Source organism: Eptesicus fuscus, unplaced genomic scaffold (assembly GCF_027574615.1).
Source record: "Eptesicus fuscus isolate TK198812 unplaced genomic scaffold, DD_ASM_mEF_20220401 scaffold_55, whole genome shotgun sequence".
In the NCBI taxonomy this organism is placed as follows: domain Eukaryota; kingdom Metazoa; phylum Chordata; class Mammalia; order Chiroptera; family Vespertilionidae; genus Eptesicus; species Eptesicus fuscus.
Genome location: NW_026557627.1, coordinates 329,861 through 353,510, shown reverse-complemented (window position 1 = coordinate 353,510; position 23,650 = coordinate 329,861). Strand labels below are relative to the sequence as shown.

The 23,650-nt window shown below is 48.9% G+C and overlaps 1 pseudogene; it reads left to right on the top strand.

Moving 5' to 3' along the window:
* Positions 1-14,870: 14,870 nt before the first annotated feature.
* LOC103304305 (protein SET-like) lies at positions 14,871-22,765 on the top strand (annotated as a pseudogene).
* Positions 22,766-23,650: the final 885 nt, after the last annotated feature.

The following is a 23,650-nucleotide window of genomic DNA, read 5'->3' as shown; positions in this document are numbered from 1 at the left end:
TTAACAATTCTGTTAGTGTTCTGTTCAAATCTTTGCATGCCAAGGTTGAGGCGTCGAAGATGAGAAGGCTCAGGAGAGCCTGGTTAGAGTTTGGTCAAGGAGGGACTCTTTGTCACTGATCCCCTTCACACCCCTGGGAAGTGAGTGTGACCAGTGAAGAAATGAGGAAGAGGGTGTGTCTTGGTGCCCCTCAGAGATAAGAAGAGCACTGGCAGCGTGCATTGAGCAGCACCCTGCGAGTCCCCTCCTGCTGGCTCACTGCTCTCCTCGCCATCCCCACTGCCTGCCTCGGATCCACTCCTATGGCACTTAGCAGCAGCATCTTGGAATTGTCCCGTAGTATTTTGATGTCCAGAGAAGAAGTACGTAGGGTTCATATTCCTCTGTGCCACCGTGGGTGGGTCAATACATGTTTAAAGATCGACCAATAACAGGGAGTTTACAGTGATCTACATAAAGGCAACACAAATCGATGCAACCCAGAGTCGAGATCACCAGTCACTATGTGAACAGTGAGGGCATGGTCTCCATCCTGGAGCGCCACCATTCCTGCCCGAGCTGGTAGGATCAGTGGGTGGGCACAGCACCCATTCTCAACAGCCAGGCACCGAAGAGTAAGACTGGAACCAGAGAGATAGGGAAATCTGAGGCATTCAGCTGGAGATTCCAGTTGAACCCACTAAAAAAGTCATGCATCCAGCCAGCCATCTGGTCTCCAGCCCATCTATTGCTCAAACTTTTACTTAGTGTTTTCAGGCAGCCAAGCATCATATTAAGTACTGAGGGATCGTAGACAAATAAATCACCATCTCTCTTTGCAAGGAACTCTTCCCAGGGGAAAATCTGATATGTACAGGTAACCCTCAGAGACAGAGCTTGGCTTGAGCTCTCTCAAGCAGTACCCTCTGGTCTGCTCTCAGCAGTGCCAGCCTGCCTCCATCTTGGACCTACTGGTTGAACTTCGAACCAGCTTAACTCTGTCGTATGGCTTAGGCAGTACTGAAAGTGGCTGGCATTTGAAAGACCTCGGGTCTAGAGAGGGCAGGACTTGGCCTCCCTGTAACAGCTGGTTACTTCTTCTCTCTGAACCTCAATTTCCTCATTTCTAGACATGGGGTTTGGACTGGGCAGTCACTGAGGTCTCTACGAGCTCTGACATTCTGTGTTCTTCTCCAGAATACCACAAGGACAAATACAACACTTATTTATCCATGCATCTTTAATACCTAGCACAATTTGGGAATATGGTAGCAATTCCTTAAGTGCATCTGTGCACCTCTGGGTGTCCCTACTATGGGGGTACAAGGAAAAACCTCTGCCCAAGTCTCCCCATCCAAAATGGTGCCTCCACTCACTCTCCCTGCCCTTTCCGTGCCTCTGTTCCCATCGATGCACTCATCACTGCTTGGCCATAATTATGTTTGTATTTGTTTTTCAGCTTTATTGTTCATCTTTCCCACTAAAGTAGCAGGCCACGAAGGCAGAGACTGTTCCTAGATGTACCCACCTAGAACAGGAGCAGGCCCCTAAGAGATGGTCAGCCACTGATTTCACTCCACAAAGAAGCGAACAGAGTGATTCAGGATGGCGGAGCAGAGAGGATAAGGGAGAGCTTCCAACCATCAGTCCTGGCTGCCCACCCCGACCCAGTTTCTTCCTATTATTTTCACCTGACACCCTGAAATCTCTGCCTGGGCCGTTTGGACCCACTGCATCCTCCTTCTGCTTTCCCTCTACTTATGATCCCACCCGAGGCTTCTGTTGCAGGCCTCCTGGCCAAAGTGGCCCTCTGCCTCCTTCACAGGTGCTGACAGAGGCGAGGCAGGTCTGTGAGAAATCAAGGCTGACGTCTTGGCCTCAGCCAACCTACCCAGGGCCAAGCCCCCAGCCAGCCAGCGGCCAGGCCTTTGCTGCTACTGGCTCCAGGTTAGCGTACAGGGGGTTTCTCTGTCTCAGGCCCGGCCTCTGCCTTCCAGCTTCTCTCCAGGTTTTCCTTGTCTCCAGATTTTCTGTGTTCCTTTGCTCATCCTCGGCTTTTTTGCCAACCTAGGGCCGTGGTCGGAAAACTGTGGCTCGCGAGCCACATGCGGCTCTCTGGCCCCTTGAGTGTGGTTCTTCCACAAAATACCACGGCCTGGGCGAGTCTATTTTGAAGAAGTGGCGTTAGAAGAAGTTTAAGTTTAAAACATTTGGCTCTCAAAAGAAATTTCAATCGTTGTACTGTTGATATTTGGCTCTGTTGACTCATGAGTTTGCCGACCACTGACCTAGGGGGACTTGCAGTAAATGTGCATGGAGAGAATAGTGAGAGATGCGGGAAGCATGCAAAATGGCATTGAACATTTTGAGGAGCCTCGGAAAGCCGTGGCCCTGTAATTTCTCAGCAGCTTGGAAACGGTGTGCTATCCTGGTGACTTCTTTGGTTCCCCCGAGCAGAATAGTCTGGGGTTTTCCCTGCCCAGGCAGCATGTAGCAGACACATGGCCAGTTCTGCCTTCTCTCCCTTTTCGTGTGGCACAGATGTGGGGTTTATCAATTCTGCCATCTTCTCCAGGGACCTGTGAAGGTCTTTGCCATGTCACAGTCATTAGAAGCAGAAACCCCCCAGTCCCGCTGGCCAAGAAAAGGGAGGGAAGATCGTGGCGGGCTGGCACGGCCATGGCATACTCAGCCCCAGGGCGCCTTCCGTGCCACGCCAGCTCAGCCAGGTCCAGTGACCCTGAGTGGGGGCGGCTGAAAGGCTTAGAAAAGACAGACAAGAGAATGAAAGCTGGGTCTTGGTGGGACGCTGCTCCCTCATGGAGAGACAGCGACATGGACTACAAGCCTTGTCTTAATTTTATAGCAGATGCCACGAGGCAAAGGAAGGGCGTGGTCGAGATGTTTACAACATTCTCCTGGGTTTGGATCCTACGCAATTACATGCACCTGATCAAGCTTTGTTAACTTGCAGCCTATATCACTTAGGCACGTGGGGCCATGTGTTCGCACCATAGCTTCAAGCTTACAACTGTAGCTGTTGGCTATAATTGTGCTGGGAGGCCTCTGCCCTCCACGCTGGAACTTGCACAGGGCCATGAGAGGACTGTGCCTTCTCATCAGTCCAAGGCTTGAACCGGTCCAAACACTCGGTGCAGTCCTTATGGGAGCAGAACTCCAGCAGGTTTGCTGCTTTCTCTGGCAGTTCACATAGGGGCCTCCTGCATCGCGGCATCCACTTGTGACAGTGTCCCACGTCCACCCTACATGTCCTAGGTGATTTCTGGCTTCAAAAAAAAATTCAACTTTGACTTCTTCCCTGGCCTTAGAATCACGAACACTGGAGCTGAAAGGAATATTACAGAGCATCTGAGCCTGTCACTCCTGGCACCAGTTCACACACATATGACCTCAAAATTGTTTGGGACACGTGAAAAACACAGATGCCTGATTGGTGCCACCCAGATGCGGACCCAGTAGGTCTGAGAGGACCCAGGAATCTGTATTTTCACAGGCAAAGGAAAGTTGCTTTTCAGGGGAGTAAAACTAAGCTGTATGAAATTACATAGGTGAATCCATTTGTCCAGAAGCAAAGAGTGAACCCTAATGGAAACAGTGGACTTGGGGTGGTGATGACATGTCAATGTTGTCAATTGCAACTAATAGCTGTTGGCTATAATTGTGCTGATGTTGATACTGGGGGAGGCTGTACATGTGGGTGTGGGGGAACCTCTGTACCCTCCTGTCAATTTTGCTGTGAACCTAAAAGTGCTCTTAAAAAGTAAAGATATGGCTGCCCTTGCTGCCCTCGCTGCCCTCACTGGATTATTCTGTCTTTTAATGTTACTCTAAATAAACATGCAGACGCTACAATGTTAGCTCCATGAAGCAGAGAGATTTTTGTCATTTTCATCCTTTCCTGTTCAATAACATAGTCCAAATACCCAAAATAGTGCTGAGCATGGAGTAGGCCCTTAAATATTTGTTGAATGAATGATAAGGATCAAACAAAATCTCTACTGACTCATTCCAACAATATCAGCTTCCTTCTGCCCTTGACTGGAATCAAACCCAGGACCCTACATTCTGACGCTCTATCCACTTAGCCAAACCAGCTAGGGCTGCATTCCCTTCTTTCCACAGCAGTTTATAGGTTTCTAGGCATCACCTGTGGGCCAGAGCTGGGCTCAGTGCAGAGCCACAGAGATGAGAAACCTAGTATCTGCCCTCATATTTTTAGAAAGAGAGGAAAGTGAAGAGAGAGAGAGAGAGAGAGGGAGAGAGAGAGTGAGGGAGAGAGAGAGAGAGAGAAGAGAGAAAGAGAGAGAGAGAGAGAGAGAGAGAGAGAGAGAGAGAGAGAGAGAGAGAGAGAGAGAAACATCTATGTGAAAGCAAACATCAATTGGCTGCCTCCTGCACATCTCTTACCAGGAATGGAGCCCACAACCCAGGCATGTGCCATTATTGGTAATCAAACTGATAACCTCTTGGTTCACGCTTGTCACTCAAACACTGAGCCACACCAGCTGGTCTACTCTGTCTTTCAATGTTACTCTAAACATGATTCAAGCCAAGGGCAGAAGGAAGCTGTTATTGTTGGAATGAGTCAGTAGAGTTTTTATTTGATCCTTATCATTCATTCAACAAATATTTAAGGGCCTACTCCATGCTCAGCACTATTTTGGGTATTTGGACTATGTTATTGAACAGGAAAGGATGAAAATGACAAAAATCTCTCTGCTTCATGGAGCTAACATTGTAGCGTCTGCATGTTTATTTAGAGTAACATTAAAAGACAGAATAATCCAGTGAGGGCAGCGAGGGCAGCAAGGGCAGCCATATCTTTACTTTTTAAGAGCACTTTTAGGTTCACAGCAAAATTGACAGGAGGGTACAGAGGTTCCCCCACACCCACATGTACAGCCTCCCCCAGTATCAACATCAGCACAATTATAGCCAACAGCTATTAGTTGCAATTGACAACATTGACATGTCATCACCACCCCAAGTCCACTGTTTCCATTAGGGTTCACTCTTTGCTTCTGGACAAATGGATTCACCTATGTAATTTCATACAGCTTAGTTTTACTCCCCTGAAAAGCAACTTTCCTTTGCCTGTGAAAATACAGATTCCTGGGTCCTCTCAGACCTACTGGGTCCGCATCTGGGTGGCACCAATCAGGCATCTGTGTTTTTCACGTGTCCCAAACAATTTTGAGGTCATATGTGTGTGAACTGGTGCCGGGAGTGACAGGCTCAGATGCTCTGTAATATTCCTTTCAGCTCCAGTGTTCGTGATTCTAAGGCCAGGGAAGAAGTCAAAGTTGAATTTTTTTTTGAAGCCAGAAATCACCTAGGACATGTAGGGTGGACGTGGGACACTGTCACAAGTGGATGCCGCGATGCAGGAGGCCCCTATGTGAACTGCCAGAGAAAGCAGCAAACCTGCTGGAGTTCTGCTCCCATAAGGACTGCACCGAGTGTTTGGACCGGTTCAAGCCTTGGACTGATGAGAAGGCACAGTCCTCTCATGGCCCTGTGCAAGTTCCAGCGTGGAGGGCAGAGGCCTCCCAGCACAATTATAGCCAACAGCTACAGTTGTAAGCTTGAAGCTATGGTGCGAACACATGGCCCCACGTGCCTAAGTGATATAGGCTGCAAGTTAACAAAGCTTGATCAGGTGCATGTAATTGCGTAGGATCCAAACCCAGGAGAATGTTGTAAACATCTCGACCACGCCCTTCCTTTGCCTCGTGGCATCTGCTATAAAATTAAGACAAGGCTTGTAGTCCATGTCGCTGTCTCTCCATGAGGGAGCAGCGTCCCACCAAGACCCAGCTTTCATTCTCTTGTCTGTCTTTTCTAAGCCTTTCAGCCGCCCCCACTCAGGGTCACTGGACCTGGCTGAGCTGGCGTGGCACGGAAGGCGCCCTGGGGCTGAGTATGCCATGGCCGTGCCAGCCCGCCACGATCTTCCCTCCCTTTTCTTGGCCAGCGGGACTGGGGGGTTTCTGCTTCTAATGACTGTGACATGGCAAAGACCTTCACAGGTCCCTGGAGAAGATGGCAGAATTGATAAACCCCACATCTGTGCCACACGAAAAGGGAGAGAAGGCAGAACTGGCCATGTGTCTGCTACATGCTGCCTGGGCAGGGAAAACCCCAGACTATTCTGCTCGGGGGAACCAAAGAAGTCACCAGGATAGCACACCGTTTCCAAGCTGCTGAGAAATTACAGGGCCACGGCTTTCCGAGGCTCCTCAAAATGTTCAATGCCATTTTGCATGCTTCCCGCATCTCTCACTATTCTCTCCATGCACATTTACTGCAAGTCCCCCTAGGTCAGTGGTCGGCAAACTCATGAGTCAACAGAGCCAAATATCAACAGTACAACGATTGAAATTTCTTTTTTTTTTTTTTTTTTTATTTTTTTTTAATGAATCTTTATTGTTCAGATTACAATTGTTTCTCCTTTTTCCCCACATATCTCCCCACCACCCAGTTCCCACCCCCCCTCTGCCCTTACCTCCCCCCCCCCCCCGCTGTCCTTATCCATAGGTGTATGATTTTTGTCCAGTCTCTTCCCATACTCCCCACACAGACACCCCTTTCCCCCTGAGAATTATCAGTCCACTCCCATTCTAGGCCTCTGATTCTAATAAGTTTATCAGTTTATTCTGTTCCTCAGATTTTTAATTCACTTGACTTTTAGATTCACTTGTTGATAGATATGTATTTGTTGTTCATAATTTTTATCTTTCTTCTTCTTTTTCCTCTTTTTAAGGAATACCTTTCAGCATTTCATATAATGCTGGTTTGGTGGTGATGAACTCCTTTAGCTTTTTCTTATCTGTGAAGGTCTTTATCTGCCCTTCAATTCTGAATGATAACTTTGCTGGGTAGAGTAGTCTTGGTTGTAGGTTCCTGCTATTCATCACTTTGAATATTTCTTGCCACTCCCGTCTGGCCTGCATGGTTTCTGTTGAGAAATTAGCTGATAATCGTATGGGAGCTCCCTTGTAGGTAACTAACTGTTTTTCTCTTGCTGCTTGTAAGATTCTCTCTTTGTCTTTTGCTCTTGGCATTTTAATTATGATGTGTCTTGGTGTAGTCCTCTTTGGATTCCTTTTGTTTGGGGTTCTGTGCGCTTCCTGGACTTGTAAGTCTATTTCTTTCATCAGGTGAGGGAAGTTTTCGTTCATTATTTCTTCAAATAGGTTTTCAGCATCTTGCTCTCTCTCTTCTTCTGGCACCCCCATAATTCTGATGTTGGTTCGCTTGAAGTTGTCCCAGAGGCTTCTTACACTATCTTCAACTTTCTGAATTCTCTTCTCTTCATGCTTCTCTGGAGGAGTGTCCTTGGCCTCTTTGTATTCCAAATCTTTGAGTTGATTCTTGCAATCCTCTAGTCTGCTTTTGGGTCTCTGTATAATATTTTTTATCTCAGTCAGTGTATGTTTAATTTCTAGTTGGTCCTCATGGAATTTATCGGCCTTTTCCATGAAATTCTTGAAAAACCTTATAACCGTGGTTTTGAACTCTATGTCCAATCGCTTGTTTTCCTCCATTTCTTTGGTTTGTGATCTGTTTCCTTGCCTTCTCATATTCTCTGCTTCCCTGAGTTGGTAGGGTAGTTTTGTGTACTAGGTGTCCTATTGGTTCAACGGGTCAGCCTCCCAGTTACTTGAGGTGGACACTCTTGGTGTACCCTTGTGTACTGTGTGTTCCCCAGCAGGAGCTACAGCAAGGGCTAGTTTTCTCCTCCTTTGCTTGGGCGGTTTTGGAGCAGTCTGACTGGAGCTGCAGTTGGTTAAGCTGCCACAGAACAGGCCATTTATATGCAAAAGCCGCTGTGTGGAGCCTGGGCGGGTTTTTAGAATGGGCGGGGCGGGGCCTCAGGGTGGGACCTCAGGGCTGGGCGGGGTCTCAGGGCGTCACTAGGCTGGGGCGTGGCCAACAGCGAGTCTCTGCCTTTCCCATTTCCAAGTCCCTGCGCCCCGCGCTCCAGCCTCCAGTGCAGTAAACAATGATTGCTGGGCGCACCACCGCAAAAAAGTCACTCTCACTTTCCGACCCGATGGCCGAGAGTCCAGCTTCTCCCGTAGGTGTCTGGGTCCCCCGAGTGTCCCCAGAAACTGGATTTCAGAGTGATCGGGAGCTTGTCTCCCTGCGGGTTGAAGAAAAGCCGCGCACCCAGCCGCCCGCCGCCGGCCCGATTCGCCTGCCTCCGTACCTCAGCTTTTCAGCGATTGTGCTCCTTTCTGTTCTTAGTTGTCAGTCTTCCACTCAGCCAGCTTTCCCGTGGTTCTGGGTGGTAGACGTTTTTGTCTTTTAGTTGTGTTTTTGAAATTGTTGTGTGAGGCAGCAGATTAGTTGTTTAACTATGCCGCCATCTTGGTTCCTCTCTCTTGAAATTTCTTTTGAGAGCCAAATGTTTTAAACTTAAACTTCTTCTAACGCCACTTCTTCAAAATAGACTCGCCCAGGCCGTGGTATTTTGTGGAAGAACCACACTCAAGGGGCCAGAGAGCCGCATGTGGCTCGCGAGCCACAGTTTTCCGACCACGGCCCTAGGTTGGCAAAAAAGCCGAGGATGAGCAAAGGAACACAGAAAATCTGGAGACAAGGAAAACCTGGAGAGAAGCTGGAAGGCAGAGGCCGGGCCTGAGACAGAGAAACCCCCTGTACGCTAACCTGGAGCCAGTAGCAGCAAAGGCCTGGCCGCTGGCTGGCTGGGGGCTTGGCCCTGGGTAGGTTGGCTGAGGCCAAGACGTCAGCCTTGATTTCTCACAGACCTGCCTCGCCTCTGTCAGCACCTGTGAAGGAGGCAGAGGGCCACTTTGGCCAGGAGGCCTGCAACAGAAGCCTCGGGTGGGATCATAAGTAGAGGGAAAGCAGAAGGAGGATGCAGTGGGTCCAAACGGCCCAGGCAGAGATTTCAGGGTGTCAGGTGAAAATAATAGGAAGAAACTGGGTCGGGGTGGGCAGCCAGGACTGATGGTTGGAAGCTCTCCCTTATCCTCTCTGCTCCGCCATCCTGAATCACTCTGTTCGCTTCTTTGTGGAGTGAAATCAGTGGCTGACCATCTCTTAGGGGCCTGCTCCTGTTCTAGGTGGGTACATCTAGGAACAGTCTCTGCCTTCGTGGCCTGCTACTTTAGTGGGAAAGATGAACAATAAAGCTGAAAAACAAATACAAACATAATTATGGCCAAGCAGTGATGAGTGCATCGATGGGAACAGAGGCACGGAAAGGGCAGGGAGAGTGAGTGGAGGCACCATTTTGGATGGGGAGACTTGGGCAGAGGTTTTTCCTTGTACCCCCATAGTAGGGACACCCAGAGGTGCACAGATGCACTTAAGGAATTGCTACCATATTCCCAAATTGTGCTAGGTATTAAAGATGCATGGATAAATAAGTGTTGTATTTGTCCTTGTGGTATTCTGGAGAAGAACACAGAATGTCAGAGCTCGTAGAGACCTCAGTGACTGCCCAGTCCAAACCCCATGTCTAGAAATGAGGAAATTGAGGTTCAGAGAGAAGAAGTAACCAGCTGTTACAGGGAGGCCAAGTCCTGCCCTCTCTAGACCCGAGGTCTTTCAAATGCCAGCCACTTTCAGTACTGCCTAAGCCATACGACAGAGTTAAGCTGGTTCGAAGTTCAACCAGTAGGTCCAAGATGGAGGCAGGCTGGCACTGCTGAGAGCAGACCAGAGGGTACTGCTTGAGAGAGCTCAAGCCAAGCTCTGTCTCTGAGGGTTACCTGTACATATCAGATTTTCCCCTGGGAAGAGTTCCTTGCAAAGAGAGATGGTGATTTATTTGTCTACGATCCCTCAGTACTTAATATGATGCTTGGCTGCCTGAAAACACTAAGTAAAAGTTTGAGCAATAGATGGGCTGGAGACCAGATGGCTGGCTGGATGCATGACTTTTTTAGTGGGTTCAACTGGAATCTCCAGCTGAATGCCTCAGATTTCCCTATCTCTCTGGTTCCAGTCTTACTCTTCGGTGCCTGGCTGTTGAGAATGGGTGCTGTGCCCACCCACTGATCCTACCAGCTCGGGCAGGAATGGTGGCGCTCCAGGATGGAGACCATGCCCTCACTGTTCACATAGTGACTGGTGATCTCGACTCTGGGTTGCATCGATTTGTGTTGCCTTTATGTAGATCACTGTAAACTCCCTGTTATTGGTCGATCTTTAAACATGTATTGACCCACCCACGGTGGCACAGAGGAATATGAACCCTACGTACTTCTTCTCTGGACATAAAAATGCTACGGGACAATTCCAAGATGCTGCTGCTAAGTGCCATAGGAGTGGATCCGAGGCAGGCAGTGGGGATGGCGAGGAGAGCAGTGAGCCAGCAGGAGGGGACTCGCAGGGTGCTGCTCAATGCACGCTGCCAGTGCTCTTCTTATCTCTGAGGGGCACTAAGACACACCCTCTTCCTCATTTCTTCACTGGTCACACTCACTTCCCAGGGGTGTGAAGGGGATCAGTGACAAAGAGTCCCTCCTTGACCAAACTCTAACCAGGCTCTCCTGAGCCTTCTCATCTTCGACGCCTCAACCTTGGCATGCAAAGATTTGAACAGAACACTAACAGAATTGTTAACAGCTCAAAGCCATGCATGGCCCTAGCCCCTCCTAAAGCGCCTGCCTGAAAAAACTCAAGATTATCGAAAGAATTTACTGTTTGTCCAGCCACAGCCTCTCTGGGAGGGGAGGAACCGGACTTGGATAAGCGCCAGATGGCTTTCATAGGGACCAACCCCCTCCTGCTTTTCATAATTTTCCACTTCCCTGACTCTACTGAGCCCCCCCCCACTCACCCCTTCCCTGTCTCCGCATTGTCCCTTTAAAATGCCCAGTCACCTCTGTACAAATCAAAATTTAGTTCAGTTCATGCTGGTCTCTTTTTCCTAATGCAATTGTGCATTACTGATTGAAGTGCATCCTGACCACTTTAACTATCAGCTGGTTTTGTTTATCTTTAACGTCAGATGCGATAAGACTGCTATTAGACAAACTGGCCACGGTGTAAGACATGCTCTCTGCCCAGGGGCACATCCTTACACACGGCTAAGGACATGAAGGATGAGTTTGGCTCAAAAGTTCTGTGCAAACCACTGGGATGATGATTGTCAGGACCACCCAGATTCTCTCAGGAACCTGAGCTGGGGAAATGGAGAAAGCCGAGCAGAAGCAAGAAGAGGCAGGGACAGGAATTAATAAGCTATGTTGCAGACGAGACACTAAAGTGAAGACATGAACCCCTAGAGCTGTGGCCCCAGAGCTGCCTTGGATCTGAATGACCTTCCCATTCCAGGCCCACTTATATCATGAGTCCTGATTTTCTAAAGAAGGTGTCCTTAGGATAAGCCCACATTACTTAAAGAGACCCACCGAATCCCTGGTCCTCGCCAGCAAAAATCCCCAAAGAGGTGCCTGTGAATCCAATACACCAGCCTAAGGGCTTAGCTACTTGCCTCTTGGGCCGAGGGTGGATTTGGGGATTTGGATGGAGGAAACATGGTGGGGACGCACCAGGGGAGAGTGGAAAGAGACTGGGTTTGAACTTAGGCTCAGGGTTTAAATTCTGGCTCTGCTGCAGGCCAGAGGTGACCCCTCTACACCTACCCTCTTCTTAAAATGGGTATAACGGTGGTGGGTGCAAGCAATAGCATGCGGCACATGATGGGCAGCTCCCACCCCTGGCCAGTCAGCACTTTGCCCAGCAACACATGGGTGAGCTCTGAGGGGTCGTCAGGAATTGCTGAGGATGGCTGGATACAGTGGCTCCACAGGAGTGTATCCTTGAAACCCTCTTTGCAAAGCAGCCCTGCTGTGTGGGGAGGAGGGGCAAAAGGGGATTCATCCTTCCAATTGGATGACTCTCCTAACTTCCTCTCCTCTCCCCAGGGCTCAGTTCCCTGGATCCATAGCATATTCAGCAGAAGTCCGGCTCCTGCTGTCAGCAACTTTCTGCTCTCTAATGTGAGCTGGATGTGATTCCTTAAGCAGAGCAGCTCCGGAATGGCCCAGGAACGTGGCGCTAGGGCTGAGCCACTGTGGGGATCCTAGCACAGACCTTACAGATCTCATATGTGGGGATTCTCTTCTCAAAATGAGTGTTTCTTTGTTCTCTGTGCCTTGTAAACACATCTATAGAACCCAGAGCTCCAGGAACTGAGCAAGTCAAGGATGCAATGGACCAGACACTCCAATTTGTTCTCTTCACTCTGATGAGTATCCATCTTCCCTAGAGTAATTCTCACAAAGGGAGGATGCTGCCCAGCAGAATGGCCCTGATGGCAGGGAGTCAGGGTGGCAGAGATCACTTGGGGTTGATTGTGGATATGGAGCATCTTGCGTTCCAGGTCCTGGTTCTAGAAAATCTAAATAAAAAAATTCCTTTCTTGGGCATCGGTAGCGATGCATAAGTGGATTAAATGACATCATGAATGTAAATAGACTTGGTAATCTGTGAGTGACAAAGCCATCCCTGACAATCTGTACCCCACTTTCCACAGCATTTCATCAGAATGATTAAAGATGACTGTGTGTGAAGATCCTAACCTGTATCTGAACTCACCTGCCAAGCTTGGCTGGGTCATTCAGACAGTCAGGTCTGAAAACATTTTTCACATGGACATAATTTTTAAAAATATTTTTTTATTTATTTGAGAGAGGAAGGGAGAGGGAGAAAGAGATAGAAACATCAATTACGAGAGGGAATCATTGCTTGGCTGCCTCCTGCCCGCGCCCCCCCCCCCCCCACACACACACACACCCGCCACCCGCATTGGGTGAGGAAGGAGATAGACCTGACACCTGTGCCTGAACCCACAATCCTGCACGTGTCCTTGACTGAAATCAAACCCTGACCTTCTGGTTCATAGGTCGACGTCCAACCACTGAGCCATGCTGGCCTGGCTGCACAAATAATGGGTTTGTGAGGGTCTGTATCAGAGATTAATTGGGAAAATGTTGGGGTGAACAGTAAAGGTGGGTAATGACTTCCAAAATTTAGTCACTTCCTTAGGTGGTCTTGGCCCAGCAGACTCCAAGGAGCCTAAAACGTGGCCAGTCTGAGTCTCGGGGGCCAGGCTGCTTAGTGTTCTGCTGATCAAGCATTTCTTAAATCATTGCTGCCCATGTGTAATGTCCTCCTGGGATCTGACTTCATATCATTTTCTCAGGAACCAGGCTAAAAGTCTTGAGCTTGCTTTGTCACTCATCCCTTTGCTCTGCCTTCCTCGGCTGTTATTCTTCAAGGCTCCTTATTGAGGAGACTCCCATGTCGTGTCTGTCTCCTTCCTCACAGGCAAAAGCTCATCGGGGTCCTCATGGCCTCGCTCCCAGCCATTTGAGAGACCTCCTTGTCTCCACTTTCTCTCTGCAACCCTGTTCCTGCTCATTCTGTTAACTAATCTCATCAGAATCAAAGGAGCTCTGTGCCCTTGGGACCCCTCTCTCAGGATCCGTGCTTCTGCACACCTACAGTCTGATGCTTCTTCCACCTCAGCAAAAGCATTCTCCTCATGGTGCCCTCCCCGCCCTGGACCATGGATCCCTTCCTTTCTAAGAGACCTGTCCCTCAGCCCTGGAGCTCACCTTCATGCACACCCTTCTGAACTCTTAGGACACCAGAGCAGAGCTTCCACATTTCAAAGCTGGAAAGAGCCTCAAGCATTACTGTGCACAGACTTCCCACGGGGGGACACCCCGGAGCATGGTCAGGTCACTGTGCCCAGCCACTCACCTCCACCTGTGGTCCCCAAAGAGGACAGGCCTCTCTGAAAGGCTAGAGCTCCCCTCTCTGTGGCTCCGTGTCTCACACAGCACCTGGCACACAGTAGGGACTCAAAGAATGACTTCTGGGCAGTCATAGAAGCTGTTCTGGTATCCATGGTCCCAGCAGTACCCAGATTAGCTTTTTAACTTCTCATCTTTTCTATCCCTGGAGCAGGTGGGAGCATGGAGGTGTGCTGGGATAAGGAGGAACGGGGCCTATTTCTTCTGTCATGAAAACAGCCCCAGAGACCCAGAGCCCACTGTGCTTTTGGTCTGGTGTGCCAGATTCTCCTTCCTGCCTGCCTCCTGGATGGGCCTGAGGAGTAGGACACCTGTGCCTTGGTCCCCTCTCAGAGCCTGCCCACCAATCTAGCCCACTGCCCCTGCCCCTCTACCCCCAAGGCCGTTCTGCCCTTGCCCGGCAGCCTGAGAGCCTCTCCAGCCTGAAGCATCTCCAGAACAAAACAAAGTGTATGTGACCCAGCATTTGGGAGAAACACCAGGATTCTTCTGGGAACCAGACCACAGGGAGGGAAGAGCAGTCCTTTCTCCCTTCCCCTGATCCTGGAACTGGCGATGGGGGAGGGGACTCACGTGTGTCGGAATCTTGACAGCAACCTGCCAAGAACAAGTTCTCAAGACAGCTGATAAAGTGGGCCCTATGCCAGCACAGCAAACCAAATCATAATTTAAACACTGAACTCTGCTCTCAGCACCCTGCCTGGAGCCTGGGAGGCACTGACTCTGCTCTCAGCACGCTGCCGAGAGCCCAGGAAGCACTGACTCTAATCTCAGCACCCAGCCAGGAGACCGGGAAGCACTGTGCTCTGCTCTCAGCACCCAACCGGGTGCTAGGGAGGCACTGACTCTGCTATCAGCACTCAACATGGAGCCCAGAAATCACTGAATCTGCTCTCAGCACCCTGCCGAGAGCCCGGGAGGCACCGTGCTCTGCTCTCAGCACCCAACCAGGAGCCCGGGAGGCACTGACTCTGCTCTCAGCACACTACCAGGAGCTCGAGAGGCACCGTCATCTGCTCTCAGGACCCTACCGGAAGCCTGGGAGGCACTGACTCTGCTTTCAACACGATGCCGGGAGCCTGGCAGGTACTGTGCTCTGCTCTCAGCACCCTGCCGGAAGCCCATGGGGCATGGTGCTCTGCTCTCAGCACCCTGCCGGAAGCCCGGGAGACACTTTGCTCTGCTCTCAGCACCCAACCAGGTCCCCGGGAGGCCCTGACTCAGCTCTCAGTACCCTGCTGGGAGTTCGGGAGGCACTGTGCTCTGTTTCAGCACCCTGCCAGGAACCCAGGAGGCACTCACTCTGCACTCAGCACCCAACTGGGTGCCCTGGAGGCACTGACTCTGCGCTCAGCACCCTGCGGGGAGCCTGGGAGGCACTGACACTGCTCTCAGCACCCACAGGTGATGCCTAGAAACCTAGAAACTGCCGTGGAAAGACAGGAATGCAGCCCTAGCTGGTTTGGCTAAGTGGAGGTACTGACTCTGCGGGTCAGGCAGTGCGGATCAGGATCAGGATAGAGCGCCAGCCTGCAGACTGTATGTTCCTGGGTTCGATTCTAGTCAAGGACAGAAGGAAGCTGATATTGTTTGAATGAGTCAGTAGAGATTTTACTTGATCCTTATCATTCATTCAACAAATATTTAAGGGCCTACTCCATGCTTAGCACTATTTTGGGTATTTGGACTATGTTATTGAACAGAAAAGGATAGAAATGACAAAAATCTCTCTGCTTCATGGAGCTAACATTGTAGCATCTGCATGTTTATTTAGGGTAACATTAAAAGACAGAATAGCCCAGCTGGTGTGGCTCAGTGTTTGAGTGATAACCATGAACCAAGAGGTTATCAGTTTGATTCCCAGTCATGGCACATGCCTGGGTTGTGGGCTCCATCCCTGGTAAGAGATGTGGAGGAGGCAGCCAATTGATGTTTGCTTTCACATAGATGTTTCTCTCTTCTCTCTCTCTCTCTCTCTCTCTCTCTCTCTCTCTCTCTCTTTCTCTCTCTGCCCTTTCCTCTGTTTCTAAAAATCTGAGGGCAGAGACTAGGTTTCTCATCCCTGTGGCTTTGCACTGAGCCCAGCTCTGGCCCACAGATAATGCCCAGAAACCTAGAAACTGCCTTGGGAAGAAGGGAATGCAGCCCTATCTGGTTTTGGCTAAGTGGATAGAGCATCAGCCTGCCGACTGTAGGGTCCTGGGTTAGAGTCCAGGCAAGGTGTAGGCGGGGGTGAGGGAGGCAAACTTAATTTTTTATTTTTATTTTTTTAAAAATATATTTTTATTGATTTCATAAAGGAAGAGAGAGGGAGAGAGAAACATGCATGATGAGAGAGAATCATGGATCGGCTGCCTCCTGCACATCCCTGTGCCCTGACCATGACCTGGCTCCTAGGTCAACGCTCAACCCCTGAGCCCCACTATGAGCTGTGGGTCCCTTCTCAGCAGGTGCACGGGTGCCCAGGCCCACATGCTCAGGGTGCAGAAATTGGGGGTTTTTGTGGTGAAACATCTTGGAAGGAAACGTGGCTGAATTTTATAGCCAAACATAAAGTGGTAGCCGGATTGAGTCACCTTCACCATCCAGCTTCCGCGCTACGCCCGGCGCCCTCCTCACCCACCAAGGCCCGGCCCAGGGGACATGTCTCGGCCACGTGGGACCCCACAGGGCCAGGACTCGAGGGGGTTGCAGGTCGTGGCTCCTGCACGGGGCTCTGTGGGAAGGCTTCGCTGTTACTTTGCTGCAGGAACCACGGGAGACGTGGTGTCAATCGCACCCTGTGGGCCGTGAGTTCCCAGGTTGGCGGCGTCGTGGCAAAGGAAACGTTAGAGCAGGAGAGACGGGAGCAGCAGGGGCGCCGGGCGCTCTGGGCCATGTGCCCGCCTGAGGTGGGGCCTCCTGTTCCGCTCAGGGCCTGTGTCTGAGCTTCCAAGGAGAGGAGCACCCTGGCCCGGGTTGCGGTCGGTCCCTGGTTGGGCCATGCAGGGGCAGCTGGTCCATGTCTCTTCCTCTCTCAGAATCAATGGAAACGGATCCTAGGCTGAGGGTTGAGAAATGACTCCAGGAGCCGTCGCTGTGTGAGAACGGGGCGCAGCCCGCCCTGAGGTCAGCAGCCTGTGGGGGGAGGTCCCTGTGGTGGAGCCGGGGGGACAGGAGTCGCACACAGGCCCCTCTGCCTCTGCAGAGCCAGTACAGCAGCAGCAGGTGGTGGAGGCCCAAGAGGAGGTGAGGAGGGGGGCGGGCCTGAGGTCCTGGGGGATAGCAGGTCCAAAAGGTGAGCGACCTGAGGGCCCTGCCCAGGCTCTGGCTGCGGGCCTTCCACGCTCTCGGGAGACGCCCTGCTCGAGCTGGCCAAGGCGCCCTCTCCCAGCTCCCTGCGGGAGCGGGCGGCTGAGCACCCAGGCCACCGCCTGATAGGTTTATGTTGATGAGATTAGGTTGATTGGTTTATGTTCATTGGTTTATGTTGATAAGATTAGGTTGATGGGTTTATGTTGATGGGATTCGGGTTGGGGTTGGGGTCCAGCGTTTAGGGTTTAGGGGTTAGGGCCAGGGCCACATCCAAGGCCAGGGCAAGGGGCTAGGGGTTAGGGGTTTAGGGGTTAGGGGCTAGGGTCATGGTCAGGGTCAGTGTTTAAGGTTAGGGTCAGGGTCAGGGTCAGGATAAGGGTTTAGGGTTTAGGGTCAGGGTTTAAAGTTAGGGTGAGGGTTTGAGGATGAGGGTGAGGGTTTTAGGGTTAGGGTTAGGATGAGGGTTTTAGGGTTAGGGTGAGAGTAAGGTTGAGAGTGAGGGTGAGGGTGAGGGTTGGCTTAGGGCGAAGGCGAGAGCTGGGGCTGGGGCTAGGGTTTAGGGTATAGGGTATAGGGTTTAGGGTTTGGGGTTAGGGTTTAGGGTTAAGGTTAGGGTTATGGAGTGATGGGATTAGGTTGATGAGATTAGGATGATGGTTTTAGGTTGATGAAATTAGGTTGATGGATTTATGTTGATGGGATTAGGGTTGGGGTTGGGTCTAGGGTTTAGGGGTTAGGGCCAGAGCCAGGTCCAGGACCAGGAACAGGGCCATGGCCAGAGCCAGGACTAGGGGCTAGGGATTAGGGGCTAGGGTTAGGTGCTAAGGTCAGGGTCAGGGTCAGAGTTTAAGGTTGGGGTCAGGGTTTAGGGTTTAGGGTCAGGGTCAGGTTTTAAGGTTAGGGTGAGGGTTTGAGGGTGAGGGTTTTAGGGTTAGGGTTAGGATGAGGGTTTTAGGGTTAGGGTGAGGGTGAGGGTTTTAGGGTGAGGGTGAGGGTTGGCTTAGGGAGAAGGCGAGGGCGGGGGCTGGGATTTAGGGTTTAGGGTTAGGGTTTAGGGTTAAGGGTTAAGGTTAGGGTTAGAGGGTTAGGGTTATGGGGTGATGGGATTACGTTAATGGAATTAGGGTTAGGGTTGGAGTCTAGGGTTTAGGCATTAGGGCCAGGTCCGAGCCAGGGCCAGGGCCAGGGCCAGAGCCAGGGACCCCACCCGGCCTGATGGTGCTTAACAAGCTTCAGACACTCTGCACAGCAAGGACGCTGCCTCCCAGGCCTCCTCCTACTCACCACAAGTGGGCTGAAGCCTGTGAGTCCTTGAAGAAACTGAAGAGTTCAAAATGCCCGCCAGGAGGAGGAAGGCAGAAGTCCTGCCCTAACCGGATACACTGACACAGAGTGTCCTTTAGCTCCGCCTACATGGTTGCATTCCTTTCTGGGTAATGTAGTTTTAAAATATTTTTTAAAAATTTAATGTGTCTTTTTGATTGCTGATATTATTACAGATGTCTCCATCTTCTGCAGGTTCTGCCTCTCCAGACTCACCTGACCCAGGATCTTCAGCACCTTCTGCAGGTTCTGCCTCCAAGTGCTCATCACTCTTTCTACCACACCTCTCTCACACCTGCACTGCTACAGTCCTGCCACCTATAATCATCTCCTCACCCTCTTACTTATTATTCAGCATGTTTGGTCAAGAGAATGCTTGCCAAATTCAAACAGAATCAAGTACTGCCCAGACTCTGATCACATTGGAGCTAACATCAAAGCCTTCAGCCACTCTGGGAACTGACCAGGACTCTGGAAATTTTTCATGTAAATACTGGATCTGCTCTCTGGCTTCCCTGGTCAGAATCCTGGGCGGGGCCCCTCGGGGCACCATTTGCCTCTGAATTTTCTAGAACAGGATGGGTTTTTTCTGTCTTCTCAGGGCGCTAGGGGAGAGAACCAAAGGCAGAAGCTATGCGTAGGATCAACGTGGGTGGTTAAAGCTTCTCAGCTAAATCAGGGAGCGCCCAACCCTGGTCTCTTTGTTCATTGACCCGGGAAATCTAACACCCACAATAGCAGCCCCTGAGCAAGGCAAGCTCTCTAAAAGGCTATGAAATAAGTCCCTGGTGAAGGGACCGTGGTCCCAAAGGAGCCAAACACCTGCCCCGGCACTTCTGATGAGGGAAGAAGCAAGGCCCTGAACTTTACAGGGCAGATGTATATGCTCCTGGTCTGACCATGTGGATATTCAGTACTCACCCTTCTTGCTTAGGCTTTTTATGTGTTGAAACCAGCCTGTGTGACATATGTTAGGAGTTTGCTGTCTTTACAATATGTGTATAGGAGGAATTGAAAAGTGTTCCTTCTGACATCATTTACTTCTTGATTAATGAACACTAACAGTTCTGGAGCTGCTTAGTCAAATGGTTGTATTCATTTTGTGCACAATCAAGTGAAATGCAGAAAAAAAAGTATATGCATATATGCATAGTCCATGGACATAGACAATAATGTGCTGAGTGCCTGGAAATGGTGGGTGCAAGGTAGAGGGAGGCAAAGGCAGATGAGGATGGGGGAAATTGGGTCTATTTCTAATAGAGCCAACAATAAAAAAAAAATAGTTTGCGCACATGGCATGGCTCAGTGGTTGGGCATGGACCCATGAAACAAGATATCTCTAGTTGGATTCCAAGTCAGGGCACTTGCCTAGGTTGGGGAGCTCCATCCCTGTAGGGAGCATGCAGGAGAGAGCTGATCAATGGTTCTCTCTCATCATTGATGTTTCTCTGTCTCCCCCCTCTCTAAAAAATCAATTAAAAAAGAAGTGTTAAAATTGATTTGACTCAACACCAATTTGAGTGAAGACCATCACGTTTTCTCCCAGGTACTCTAAGCAAAATCATGCCTTGGTCTGTTGTGTAGATGTCCCAGGCATACCTGTGTTCAGGAACAGGAAGCGGTGTGGAGCAGGTCAGCCTCACCTTGGTCTGTAGTGTTAGAGTTCATTACTTCATGCTCCAAAAGAGTTCACTGCCCAAGTTCAGAAGATTTTGAGGGTACATGAATTGAAACTGGGGATAATGAATAAACGTAGACCTTATGATAAAACAGGAAGCAGCAGAGAGATAGAACAGGAAACAGCTGGCTCCTTTGATGCTCTAGAAACATTGTGGGAAATAAATGAGCCAGAGCGAGGCTGATGGTAGCTCACTGGTCATTCAGAGTAAAGGAGACCTTGAGCCCAGAGTCAGGGGTTAGGCTAGGATGAATTGCCATTGCTCATTGCTACCCTGTTTGCAGGTTGCGTGGGATCCCAGAAAATCGTAGAGGAGCCGGGCAAGCATGGTTCAGTGGTTGAGTCATAACCTATGACCCTGCAGGTCACTGATCAATTCCTGGTCAGGACACATGCTCAGGTGGTGGACTGGATTCATATTGTCGTGCATGCAGGGGCAGCCTATCAGTGATTCTGTCTCATCATTCATCTTTCTCTCTTGCTCTATCCCCTCTCCCTTCCTCACTGAAATCAATAAAAATATAGTTTTGAATGTATATTTTAAATCAGTTACACTTACATCAAAGTTTAAAAAATAATTAAAATTTGCTACTTCCCATTATTTTACTATTTTATCATGAGTTTTTTTGAGTATATTTGTAACTAATGCATCAGCATGTTTGTAATAAAATATGATGTCCTCCTGAAATATCCTAGCAGGCCCATGTTCAGTGCCAACATTTTGTCATTTTGCAACTAATCATGATGAGAGTATTTACCACCAGAAATAAATGGTGGAGAATGTTAGCAACATAGATTTAACTTAAAAGTGTATCATGCAAGTGGGCATTAAATTGTGCATAAGATAAAATGTGAGAAAAACAATTTTCCTCCCAGTATTCAAAACATACTGTATAGGTTCAAATGGAAAAGAAATCAATTGAGTCCTTAAGGAAAGGGTGAAGTGAATAGAGATGTCTTAGATGCTGAACTGCCCTCCTATTGGTTAAATCCTAAATTCATTTGAAAAATTGAAAAAGTGAGTGCTCAGTGCGCCTTGGAGCCTGGCGACTTCCCATTGATCACATCCTAGGACTTGCCTCACAGCATGGCCCCCAAATGCCAGTCCTAGCTCCCACCTCAAACAAAGAGACCGAAACTGGCTCCAGCCCCCAAGCAGGAGAAGAAGCTGACCCCTCCCGTAGTGCCGAAAGGAAAAAAAGAACAGCAAGAAGCGATTGAACATATTGATGAAGTACAAAATGACATAGACAGACTTAAGCCACTGAGGAGATTTTGAAAGTAGAACAGAAATATAACAAACTACACCAACATTTCTTCAGAAGAGGTCAGAATTGATCACCAAAATCACTAATTTTTGGGTAACAACATTTGTCAACCATCCACAAGTGTCTGCACTGCTTGGGGAAGAGAATGAAGAGGTGCTGCATTATTTGACAAGAGTTGAAGTGAGAGAATTTGAAGATATTAAATCAGGTTACAGAATAGATTTTTATTTTGATGAAAATCCTTACTTTGAAAATAAAGTTATCTCCAAAGAGTTTCATCTGAATGAGAGTGGTGATCCACCTTCAAAGTCCACTGAAATCAAATGGAAATGTGGAAAGGATTTGACGAAACGTTCAAGTCAAACACAGAATAAAGTCAGCAGTAAGAGACAGCATGAGGAACCAGAGAGCTTCTGTACCTGGTTTACTGACCATTCTGATGCAGGTGCAGGTGAGTTAGGAGAAGTCATCAACGATACATTTGGCTAAATCCTTTACAGTACTACTTGGTTCCTGACATGGATAATGAAGAAGGGGAAGGAGAAGAAGATGATGATGCATGCACCAATTCATATACTGGGCCTCTAGATATATATATATACATACACACACACACACACACACACACACATATTAAAGCTTGTTTTAAATCAAATACACATATCAAAATTTAAAAAATGTTTAAAACTTACGTTTCCAATAATTCAGGTGTTGAATTATGAATGCTCTTGAGCGCATTCATTGCTACTATACCAGTATGCTAAAAATCTATTTATGAAAGGCTAAGCAACTGTCCAACGTCCTCACAGGTAGCTATGACCTGCAATGACTACCAGGGAGCAGATGCTCAACACAGGAACTTCCCAGTGAGTTGTGGTTACTTGACATATGCACCCCAGAACCAGTGAGGAGGGAGCCTGACTCTGGGTTGTGTCACCCAAGAACTGCCCTCTCGAAATCCAGGACACCTCGGGGGATGGCAGAGAGCCTGTTTCAGACCAATCTCCACAGGCCCGGCCCTCATTTTGAAAGGGAGAGGGAGAGAAACAGCAATCATCTACCCCCTGCACGACCACTCCAGGGGATTCAGGAAGGCATGTGCCCTGCCCTGGAATCAAACCAGTGGCTGAGAGACCCCACCAATTACACAGATGCCCTTCAAGCCTCGGCACCGCTGGCCAAGGAGGGACTGTGAGAGGGTGGCACTAGGGAGTGTGGGGCCAAACTCACCAAGTCCCGCCCCACCACAAACTTTCGGATTAATTTAATTTCAATGTTCAGACATCCATGTACCTGGTCATTAGTAAAATATAATGATGTACTACTGAAATATCTTATGGCCATGTGCAATGCCATCATTTCGACAGTTTGAATGTGGTGAAATTGTCAACTACTGCTAACCTAGACTTCACTTAATGTATTCTTAAATGCTTAGACTTAAAGAACACTAGTGGAGGATGTTAACAATGCAGATTAAACTATTAAGTGTATGGTACAAGTGGGCTATAAATAGTACATAGGGTAAAAATTGAGAAAAAGTATATTGTTTTTAGAATTCAAAAGCAAGAATTCCATATGGCAAAGAAGCCACTAGAGTCATTGAGGAATGAGTGAAATTAAAACGTATGTCTTAGAGGCTGCACTATCCTCCTATTGGTTAGGATAATAAATTAACTTTAAAGTAGACAAAAATCTTGAGCAGACATTTTAACAAAGGAGATAAAGACAATGTAAAGAGCCGAAACCGGTTTGGCTCAGTGGATAGAGCGTTGGCCTGCGGACTGAGGGGTCCCAGGTTCGATTCCGGTCAAGGGCATGTACATCGGTTGCGGGCACATCCCCGGTAGGGGGTGTGCAGGAGGCAGCTGGTCGATGTTTCTCTATCTTCGATGTTTCTAGCTCTCTATCCCTCTCCCTTCTTCTCTGTAAAAAAATCAATAAAATAAAATAAAAAGACAATGTAAAGAAATACATAAGAAATGATCACCATCAAACATTTTTACAGAAATGGAATTAAAACAAAAGCAAGTTAACAATGTTCGCTGTCGCTGATAGGGCTAGTATTTAAAAAGATTAACCTTCACATGTGCTGGCAGGGTTGCAGAAAAATGGAATTTTCATTACTGTGGGTGGGTCGGGAGGCAAAGTGATTGACCATTTTAGATCACAGTTCCCCATATGTTAAAATATAACACATTCACTGACACTGGAACAGTTTAGTAAGTAACACATACACCTGTAGAAAGAACTCAACACAATATTCCCAACTGTTTTATTTATAAAAC